We start from the raw sequence: 11,974 nt of genomic DNA on the forward strand, positions 1-11,974 counted from the left end.
TGTAGTCATCTTGTATGTTTTTGGAGGTTTAAATTTAGGGCAGCCTCAGATCCTAAACCTGCTCATATGTGAGGGAAAAAAGGCTGGAACTTTAACTATATGAAGGAGCAAGAAACAGAGAGACAGGCTGGCAAACTTCTGTGTGCCACATGGGAAGAAGAGTCAGCCTGAGCTCTTTAAACCTTCCTTCCTCCCCTGAAAGAGAGAGATTTCTAGTTTCCCAGTCACAGATGGAGGATCAAGGCTCAGACTCATTTCTCTGTAGTCCAAAGAAATGCTCAGAGCTTGGAGCAGGCAGTAGGTACCTGACCTCAGCGCAGACTGTGACACTGATATCTCCAGGGCTCGTTCTGCATCCCGCTTGATTCCCAGGTCTAAAAAATAGAACTGAGGAAATCTGTCAAACAAACAAACAAAACTAAGGGGTAGTTGGAAAGAGGTGAAGAATTCTTTACATTTACTCCTTGATTGTGTAAGTCCAAATTTGGATTTCTACACTTCACAAGTATCTGTGAGAAATAACAGCAACATCATTCACAGAAATGTCAACTTTTAATTACCTAGAAAGTACCCTGAAAGAGAAAAGAGAGGTCTTAAGTGGACCACTTACCTTAATTTGATATTTTCAGATGAGATAGAAGTACTCTGTTAAGGTGAGTATCTCTACAAGCATTCCTCGTCTGTGCTACAGAGAGAGCATATCAGTTATTAGTTCTTCACCAGTATTCTTGGGACTATGTTTGACTCATACTTCATCTGGTTTTGGCTGGTGGCATACCTGCAGTTAGATATGGCAGAGTGAGGGATTAGGGATGTATTGATCAAATAGCCTGTTTTCAAGTTCACATAAAAGGAGAAAAGAGAGATCACTATGTTCCCTTGTACTGAGGAATTGCTCCTCAAATATTTAAGGAGATTCAGGCTCTTCAAAACCCATAAATCCAGGGGAAAGGAATAGAATAAGTGGCTGACAGTGTCCCCCTCAACCTGAGCTTAGGTTAAACTGATCAGATCTCCCAGGTTTTCACATTTCCACTGTGTGCCCATTCTCCTTTCACACTAGCTGGCTGGCCCAGTCCATTCTCACCAAGTTCCCCTGGCAGCTGCAAACTCCCCATTCTTTATTCTTCATTCTCCTTTCCCCCAAGTGGATGCTGCTCGCAACAACCACTCACATTTGCCAGATCACTGAAGGAAAAATCTGAGTTGAATGAATTTCATGGTGTCCTTGGGATACAAAATTCCAAAATAATTCCATCTGCCTTTCTCAGACACACACTTTTGATAGAGAAACTCTGTGGTAAAATGCATGCAACATGCAAGAAGGGTCACTGGTTATGGCTGGGTCCCAACTGGCTCGGAGGCCAGTGGTGTGCAACACCTACTGCAGTCAGCTCACCTGGGAAGTGAGCACCTTCTGGCTTTAATTTGTTTAATAGAGGACTGACTCTACTTCCTGAACCTGAATCTCCTGAAATAGCCAGTGTCTTTCTTAACCTTGCACATAGGACAGGATAAATAACTGTGGATCTGCCAGCTCTGCTTTTATTCTGTGCATGCAGCTATTCAGTACACAGACAAGGGGCAGTCACATAGAAAATGGTGTCTGTGCCTTGCTCGAAACCCGCTGTTCTGCTGGTGGCATTGATGTTGTATTTAGGTCACTTTTAAAACAGGGCAAATTAGGCTTCAGGGCAGAATTAGATCTCTTGGCTCTGTATCCAGATTCTGTCCTCACTTTGGAGTAAATAGACAGTGATGGCTTCAGTTTGCCGAAGATATAACGGATATACCTGCAATACTTGAATGTATTGTGATGGAAAGCAGAATTTGATCTCTTAATAGAAAAAATAATCAAAAGCCATCAGACTGTTTCCTCAAGCTTCATTACCAGAAGGGAAAAAAAGAAAACAACATAAGGAGGAGTAATCATTTCCTTTTTCCTCACATTTCACTGAAAATACAGTCTGCTTCCAAAGCTTTCTACTAATTTGCATTTGTTTCCTAATAAAGAAAGACTTTCATTTGCACCAAGGTCCTTTCTATACCACTAGGAATGATCTGTTCCAGAAGCTGCCCTGCTGGCACAAATCTTCCAATGGTGAAACTTCATCAGGGAGAGGAGTATGTCAGAATTACAAACCAACACATATGTAGTTGAAGTTATGTCAAATTTGATTCATATACCTGTTAATGGTAGCATACAAACACAGCTGTCCCTGTTCCCCGGTTTTATTGGTTTCTTCATTTGTGTGATTCATTCACAACTTGAAGAAGCTTTATATCTCTTGTTTTCACTTGATATGCTCACGTGTATGACTCCACATGGCGGAATAAACAACATATCACACCACGTGCATCTGAAATCATTGTCCTGCTTCCAGTACAGAAGGTAGGTCTGTGTAACTGCATTCTGCAGGATGCTGTCAGGAAACTCTGAAATGAACATTAGACACATGGGTGGGGTTTTTATGCAGTGTGTGTCAAGCTTCTTTAACAGCCTTTGAACGAGCTCATGGCAAATAGTGTTGGTAAAAAATCCAATCAAGGAAAGTATGAAACCCTTGTGGTCTGGTAGACCATTAAGACAGAGAGCTAGTAAGAGACATTCCTACAATAGTAGACCATTATCACAAGATGACTGTATCTTCCTTCCCCTCATCCTGCACTTGCCTGGTGTCTCTCCTCTTCCCCTTTCCCCTCTGATTTGTCTGAAGTCATCAGTGGCACCAGCAGCTTTTTCAGTGCAAACAATGTGCAACAAGAAAAATACTCTTTCATAGCTTAGGTACTGCTCAAAATCATGTAAGCAACGGTAAGTAACTGGTCCCATCCCATCTTTACAAAACAAAATGGTTTCTGATGACCCCCTCATTTCAAAAAGGAAGTTAGTTTACAATAAAGGAATTAAAAATTATAAATACTTAAGACAGAACCAAAATATTCTATAATTATTAAAATGATTTTATTTATTTTTTCTAGGAATATGGCCAGAAATTTGGTTTGGCCAATTGGTTTCCAATCAATATTTGAAATTCTTGAGTCTTTATAGGATGAGTTCAAATAGGACAAAAAATTTTATAAATGAAATAATCATGCAGATGAAAGAGAATATAAACAAAAAGATTTTGGTGTGTGCATGTAAAGACACATGCTTATTTCAGTATTTGCTGTTATAAGAGCGAGAACAGAAAAGAATGGGATAGCCTTATCTTTAGTGGTATGCAAAAGAGATATAGAAAAAATTATTTCTCTATTCATTTTTATTATGTATCTTGTCCGTGACTTACAAAGTGCTTTCTTTTTAAGGACACATTTTAAGGCATACATTTTAATGTTAAAGCTTCCTTCAGTGAACTCCAGTTAAATATCTTTTCTTAATCAGTCTAACTAATTTACAGAGGGAATTTTACTTAGCCTTGAAATGAAGGAAGTCATTTGCCTCCAGGAAATGTACCCTGGAACACTTTGATTTTTCACAGTAACAAGCTTTTTTCACTCTTTCTGGATCTGTGTCCTATGAGTGGGCTATAACAAGTTTTAGAGCAGATAGTTGTTCTTCTAACATGTCACCAGCATATGTACATGTCAATCCATGTTACACAGGAAATAAGATAACATCATCATTTCAGTGAAGAGCTTCTGCAACTTCAGTTTCCATATTAACGGGAAAAATAAGGCTTCTTGGAAAGTTTATAGCCTGAACAGTGACAAATACTTTCAATGCACATAGACACAGTTCCCAGATAGTTTCCACTGCCCTGCAGCTCTCCAGCCCACGTGGCTTGCAACATGCACCAGAGGCAAGGAGTTTGGTATGAGGAGGGAAAAAGGGCTGGAGAGAAAAAGGATAGAAGTCTTCCCAAGCAGTCTGCTGAGTGGAAACTTCTGCCTTCTACCAAGGAAGAGTTTTCAAGTGGATGTCATCCAAGTACTATTTGCTTCCCCAAGGTCTGTGCCCCCATTTTGAGATGTGTGTGGTGCCCATGCCTGCTAACAGCTGTCCCTTTGCCTGGCTCCATCTGCGAACCCTCTGGAGCCTCCTCCCCCGCTCCAGCAGCTCCTTACTCTCTTCTAAGGCTGTGCCTTGTCCCACCTACTCACAAGTTAGTCCAAACCATAACTGTGCAACACCATCTCCTCTCACTGCAGGAGCATACTCGCCTCCTGCAGCTACCCCTGGGTCTCAAAGCACTACTAAAGGAACATTTTGGAGGCCCACCAATGTAAGGATAGTCCTGCCTGCCAGTGCATGTAAGAGCATGCTGAATCAGGACCTATTCCTCTGACTCCTTTTCTGCTAATACTGTCAAATCAGAAGTTTCTTCCAAAAATAACACGCGAGCGTCATTTTATCTCCAGTTCATGAAAACAGAAACTCGGCTGATTGAAAGAGATCCCATTGCCTTCCACAGCACACATGTGCAAGATGAGGACAGATCAGTATAAACACAGGTAGCCCATTGGCCACTCATTTTACATTATACCACAAAAGCATAACAAATGGCTGAAAAATCCTCTAAGTTACATATATGCTGTTGCAACACATAATAATCTTGCTTCAGCTGTTCACAGAGTGGGGAGAACAGCAAGCTGCAACATTTACACCATTACTAAGGTACAACTGATATTTTCATATCCCTACTTCTGGGCAACCTTTCAGGAGAGCTTTCCTGGAGGTCTGTCTGTACGTCTATCATCGTACAAAACTATCAAAAACCTAATTTGTGCCAAAGAGGATAGTGCTGAAAGAACTGGTGATTTTCTCTCTTGCTGTGCCATGTGATTGGCCTCTCCCTGAGCCTTAATTAAGGTATTTGTCTCCAGGTGTTGAACGGCCATCGATAACATGCCATATATATCCTGTCTTCTATTAAAGCACATATGTATTGTCAGATTATATTTATGTATTTCATAATATAGTGCATGTGTTGCGTTGTAATGTGAGGTGTAACTTTCAGACACTGAGGAGGTGGAAGTGCAACCAGCTTGAACAGTGTCCCTGCAGGCACACTGTGACAGCATGTAACTTCATCTCCTGAGCATGGCAGACCAGTGGTGGGGGTGAGCAGGTGAGCAGGAGGGAAGGCACCATCACCCACAGACTCGAGGAGGAATACTGCAAAGGCCACCAGTGCTGCAGATTCCATCTACTGCTGTTTTCCTGCATTTCAAGGAGTGATTATATTTACGAAATAGCAGCTTTTCTTTTTCTCTCTGTTTTTCTCCAAAACTCCTTTGCTGCACCCTGTTTCTGGCTCACACTATGAATGTGCTTTCACAGCAAGAAGAGCCTCAGCTTCTTTAATTTATTACCTCTGTTTATGGAATATGGATATTGGGCCAACTTTACTTCTTACACTAAGTGAATCAGTGCAAATGCAATCACTTTTGGACATCCACTGTATAAAATAAGCATATTTAGATGATCAAATAAGTGTTCCCATATGCATGTTGGCTGGTATTTTCTGCTGGTATAGCGTTCTTGTTTTTCTTGTGTGGTGTCCTTTGTCTTCTTTCTTTCCCTTATAGACTGCATTTGGTCAGTCACTCAGGAGGAAAAAAAAAAAAAGAATAATAAATGATTGGGCCTTAAAAGAAATACTGTCTATTCTGCATATGGCATTTATAGATCTTCAGAAATTCTTTTGGGAGGCGTGCTTCAGATTCACGGTCTTTCTCCTTCGGGGATGGTTTTAATTTGTTAGCACTTTAGATCTGTAGTCTTGAGGTAGCTCCTTTTTCAGTCAATAATATGGTTAGTGAAATAAGGATAAAATATTATAATTGTGTTCTTCAAATCAGATTTTTATGTGGGGTTTTTTCCTCCTGGAATGTAAATTTGTCATTCGGAGAAGATTTTTTCCTGTTTTCTTTTAATCCTTGGTGCTTGTGCCAAGAATGATGATTTTAGCCATGAATTACCGCAGTGACTCAAAGCCAAGCTGCTGGGAGGCCGCTGCCCTTGAATGCACAGAAAGCCAAAGAAACCTGGCTTTGGCTCCAAAGTTTCTGACTGCAGTCTGCCACCATGTCTACAGCTCTTACCTTGCTTTGCTCACACAGAATCATAAAATGGCATGTGTTGGAAGGGACCTTAAACATCATCCAGTCCCAACCCCCTGCTGTGGACAGGGCTGCCACCCACCAGATCAGACTGCACAGTACAGAGAAAAAGCAGGCAGTCTGAGGTAAATCTTAGTCTACCCTTGGCTTTTTCTTTTGACCTAAAGCTAATTTGGGGTCTGTTGGAGCATGTTGTAAATTAAATAAGATAGAAGGACTTTCCTTCTCTTCTATCCATATTGATTTTCTTAGAAAGTAAAATTTTCTAAACATGCCTCTAGGAGGTCTGGGTGCTTTTATTTATTCTGACGTGGCTGAAGCCCTCCACCCTCATTTTGGAGTGAGAAATGTAGTCGTGCCACATAAATCTGGACCAGGAACAGACAGCCACGGCAACACTGTCACACAAATAGCTGAATAAGGAGCTAACAAAAGGCCTCAACCTGCCATATACACACATAAAAGTCTTTGTCCAGCAGAAACTTTTGAAAACAGCATTTTATTTGTGCAGAGTGAAAGAGAAAGGCAACACAGGATGATGCTACCAATTTATGGAACCAGGAACATGAGTTTCTCATCGAGTCCATCCCAGTCACACGATAGATCTACTCTATCTCTGTCCCTCAGGCAGATGTTTCTACAACCTGACCTCAACAACCTCTTACTGCAGGGATTTCACGCTCTCCCCAGTCGCCTTTTTTGGAACTCCAGTATCTTTCTCAGGAAAAAAGCTTTTCCTATCACTAAACATAAAGCACAGCTATGACTTCATTCCAGCATTTCCTTTCTCCCTGTCTGTGGATGTGGAGAACAGATTATTCTCTTTCTTTTGCAGCAGCTTTTTTGCATACTGTGATCATGCTTTCCCATCAGTTTGCATTTCTCTCACACTGGAATACATGAGCATTGCCAGTAGCCACCTTCCTTAGACTATTTACAATTGACTTGGCATCTATCTGAAGACCATTGCACCTGGCCAGTTCATTGAGAGAGAGAGACAGTATATGTGGGACAAATCATAACCATGGGACATAAGAAAGCACAGTGGATGACCAAAGAGGCTACTGAAATGCAGTCTGACATGCCTTAGGTGTGCAACGTGCCAAAACCATTTCTGTCAGATGTGTGTATGTTTGTGTGGCCACATGGTTTTGGGCTGTTTTTTAGGTGAACAAATGGTGAATTCATTTCTGTCTCACCAGGTCAGCAAATGTATATGCATTTATCTTCTTCAAAGTATTGATGTAAATAAAAATGAGAATAATATTTTGCATCAGGCAGTGGCATTGCCTTGTATCTTGACTGATTTGGAATGAACAACTTAGCAAGAGACAAAGCCCTGTTAGAGATGGATGGCAGAAAATCAGCTGCAGAGAAACAGCAGAAGTTGTTTGTCCCTGTGGACACCCTAGAACTGAAGCTTTTGATTTGGGTATCCCCAAACTTGGAGCATCCATGCCCAGTGCGAGAGAGGGAATTGCAAGATGTCTGATGCTCCATGTGAGCAAAGGCAAAAGAACCACGCTAGGCAAAATATAGACCTGTCTAAAATACAGTAACAAACGAGAGTAAACACAAACACTTCCCTTTCTGTTGAATATCTACACTGACTGCAAGCTCCTTATGAAAGTGATATTATATTTTTGACCAAGAAGAAAGACTTCTGTTTAAAACAGAAACAAGGGAAAAATCATGTTTGACCAATATGGTAGCCTTCTATGAAGTCATCGGTAGTTGGGGGAGTGGATATTCTTTATCTTGACTTCAGCAAGGCATTTGACACTGTCTCTCATAATATCCTTGCAGGTAAGCTTAGGAAGTGTGATAGATGAGTGGGCAGTGAAGTGGATTGAGGACTGGCTAGCTGGCAGAACTCAGGGGGTTGTGATTAGTGGCGCGGAGCCTGGAGGCCTGTAACTACTGTTGTGTTGCCCAGGGTTTGGGGCTGTGCCTGGTCTTGTACAACATCTTCATCTGTTTCCTGGATGGAAGGATAGAGCACACCCTCAGCAAAGTTGCTGATGATAAAAGGCTGAGAGGGGCACTGACACAACCAGAAGGCTGTGCTGCAGTTTAGTGAGATCTGAATGGGCTGGACAGTTGAGTGGAGAGGAACCTAGTAAGATTCAACAGTAGCAAGTGCAGAGTCCTACAGCTAAAAAGTAATTACCACCTGCATCAGTACAGGTTAGAGGCTGACTTGCTGGAGAGGAGCTCTGTGAGAAGGACCTGAATGTCCTGTTGGTTGACAATGAGCCAGCAGTGTGCCCTTGTGGCCAAGAAGGCAAATGGTATCCTGGGGTGCATTGAAAAGAGCACAGCCAGCAGGTCAAGAGAGATGATCCTCCCCCTCTACTCTGCCCTGCTGAGGCCACATCTGGAGTACTGTGTCCAATTCTGGGTTCCTCAGCTGAAGTGAGATAGAGATCTCCTAGAAAGAGTCCAGCCAAAGACGATAAAGGGCCTGGAGCATCTCCTGCACGAGGAAAGGCTAAGATACCTGGGACTGTATAGACTGGAGAAAAGAAGGCTGAGAGGAGATCTTACAGTGTTTATAAATATGCCAAGAGCGGTGTCAAGTGGATGATGCCAGGCTCTTTTTGGTGGTGCCCAGCAACAGATCAAGGATCCGTGGGCACAAACTTACACACAAGAAGTTCCACCTTAACATGAGAAAGAACTTTACTTTGAGGCAGAGAACTGGAACAGGCTGCCGAGAGAGGTTGTGGAGTCTTCTTGTCCGGACATTTTCAAAACCCACTCAGATGCTTTGCTGTGCAACCTACTATACCTGGTATAGCAGGGAGGATGGACTCGATGATCTCCAGAGGTCCCTTGCAACCTCTACAATTCTGTGATTCTGTAATTACTAGATTGGGGTTTTTTTATAAGTAAATAAATAAATGGAGAGAGGTGCAACCTCATAGCATCTGATAACATATCAGAAATTTCTCCATTACACTTGACAGGAGCAGGATAAGCTGGAATCAAAGGAGTGTGTTAACAGCTCAGCATATCCTCCCCATTGGAACTAGTATTAGCCTATCACTAAAAAATAATAAATCTTTCTAAGAGGCAGCAATTGCTTTCACAGTCCATTGGAAAACCCCGTCTGGTACTATTGGAGAGGTAAAAAAAAAAAAAAAAGGCAACATACACCAAATTATATTGTTAAAACACCTACAGCCTAGTTTGTTTTCATATGCTACCCATATGTAGACACTTAGCAATAGGCAGACACTTAGAGACTCTCCTTCCCTCTGTATGTGAGTGTGAATGAGTGAGCCAGAGGTGAATGAGCTAGCCTTGTGTTTTCCTTCTGACGTTTCCAAGTGGAAAATATTGCAGAACCTAACTGGTGTGAAAATAATTAAGCTGGATAAATAAATGAATAAAAATAATAGCAATTTTTCACATATAAAAATTCCTGAAAAGTTTTTAGTTTTATCAACCCCCTTCCACACCCACCAGAGCATATGGCCCTCTGTTTGTGCAAATCAGCAGTCTTTGCTTAAAGTGGATGTTTCTATTAACACTGTGACTAATTACTGAAAACAAACATGTGTAAGTATGATCTCTGCTAACTGCCTCTGTCAACCCATCTTTTTCTTCTTGTTATTCATTCGAAGGGATTAAGATGGTTTGTAAGAGTAGGGTAGACCTCTGCTCAGCCCGTGAATAAACAGAGCCCACCAGCACCAGCTGATGTCAGGCTGCGGGGAATGTCTTTTATATTAGTGAGGAAAAAAAAAATGTGAAAAAGTTTTACAGAACCTTAAAGCACTGAATGCCAAGTGCTTCAGCACTGGACAAGGAGGGCTGCTGTGGGAACGGGCAGGAGGAGCACATCTACACCAGCTGCATGCAGGGGGTGAGCCCAGCTGGGTGGCAGACGTTGTGCACCATGGGTAACTACGCTGTCTCAGTGTTCAAGCCTGGACGTATGTGCATGCAGAAGGGCATCCACAGAAACTTTCAAGTCAGTCTTTCTTGTGGTTTTCTCCCATCCAGAAATAATAATAATGAAAAAGCATAGAGACGCAAAACATCCATTTGGTCTTTGTAAGATACAAAGATTAAAAGATGCGAGCAGATTTTTCTGCCATGTCCCACAAAAGCTGTATTTATCTGCTGCCACAGCAGCATCACAGCAGTGGGACACAGCAGTGTGTACGGCCCCTCATCCTGTTGCCTATGTGGGAGCAGAGAAGAGAGACCAGGCCCTTTGGAGCACATGTAGCTCTTATCAGAGCAGAAAGAGACAAAAACAATTTAAAGAAAAGCACCCTGCTGTGGCCCTGGAGAAGCTGCAGGGCTGATATGCTGTGGTCAGCACTGCCTACCTGCCTCAGGAGCTGTGGGATGGGGTCTTGGGGCATCTTACGTCCAGCTGTATCCACCGTAAAAACAAATTTCATGCTAGGAAATCGCACAAGTCTACATCTGCTGATTTTCTGAGCGCATAGTATGGTTGCAAGCCAACTCCCTGTCATTTCTCATCTCTTGCACTACACACAGGGTGTTTCCTTTATAAAACAACTTGCCTTTGGGTTTAACGATTTCTAAGGAAACATAACTCTGTCATTGCGCTCTGCTGTTTAATTCCTCCTTTGTCATTAGTGTCTGCCCCACACAGCCTGGGGACGCCGGCGTGCTCACTGACCTGTGCATGCACTTCGTGTTCTCTTGGGCTGGTGCCCGTGCCTGCAAGCTGGTGTTTGATCTAGACTGAACGAGATGGCCTCAGCCTTCAAAGCCAGCATGTTTACATTCCTCATTTTATCTAGCCTCTTTTTTTTGAGTGCCCCCAAGATAGGTGTCTTGCTGTTAGAATAAATACTTACCTCTTGCATTGTGCTTTCCTCTGGTGGCTTCAGCATGTTTCACAGAGGTGGGAAGCACTGTTAACTCGATTTTTGGAATGGAAAAATGGCAGCATAGCACAGACCTGCATGGCAAAGCAGTGGCAAAAACAGCTGGGAAAAAAACCTATCTCCTCTCATTAAAACCGAAGTAAACCAGCCTGCATCAGGACTACCTCGTAAACCTTTGCTTCTCCATCAGTTGCCCTTTGGTCTGAGCACATCCTTCCTTCCATCTCAAATCAAATCTTGTGCTGTAGGGGGTGGAGAGATAGGAAATGGGATAGGAAATGGGACAGCATAGCAAGGGATCTGCAGAAGTAGAATGAAGAAACTTTAAGGGAGTAGGAGGCAGGAGTAGGAAGGCAGCTGCAGCAAGGTAGGCAGAACAAAAACACAGAGCTTACCCCAGTGTGTGTGACTTGAAGGAACTGAGGATGGCCTCATGACTCAAATCTCATTAGGCTTCATCCCTCTTCGGCAACTGAAATTTGCCGCTTAGCTCCAAAGATGACAAGAAAAGAAGCAAAGCTCCCTGGTTTTCGCTGAGTCTCACCCTGAGTCACAGCAAAACAGTTACATGTGCTGATGTTACACCCTCAGCTTAACAAAGGATCAGGCACTGTTTCAATTTATAGGTTGGAAAAAATGAAAACAGGGGAAAAGCCTTTCATCTAACTTGTCCCTCAGCTTACAAAGGAAGGGACTGCAAATGCAAAGTAAAAACATGACAATCTCAAGGCAGAACTTCTCAATCTCCACACTTAGCATTTCTGAATATATAGTATAGGCTGACAATATTTTCCATTCCTGTATGCATGGGGTTTTAGAAACAGACAAGGTCTATCTCAAATTCCTCCCTGCTCTACTTGCCATTTAATAGCAGTATAACTGGAAGGGTCAAAGTTCAGCTTTCACTTGGCAGTAACTCTTTGAGAAGCGAGGTGTGGGACACCACAGAGCTCAGAGTCCCAGCACCACCATTCACAAACACTGGGCTTTCTCAAGAGAAGCTCTTAGAGAAACTCTGTAAACCCAAATGGTCT

This window comes from Tympanuchus pallidicinctus, unplaced genomic scaffold (assembly GCF_026119805.1).
Source record: "Tympanuchus pallidicinctus isolate F22 unplaced genomic scaffold, pur_lepc_1.0 scaffold5, whole genome shotgun sequence".
Classification (NCBI taxonomy): Eukaryota; Metazoa; Chordata; class Aves; order Galliformes; family Phasianidae; genus Tympanuchus; species Tympanuchus pallidicinctus.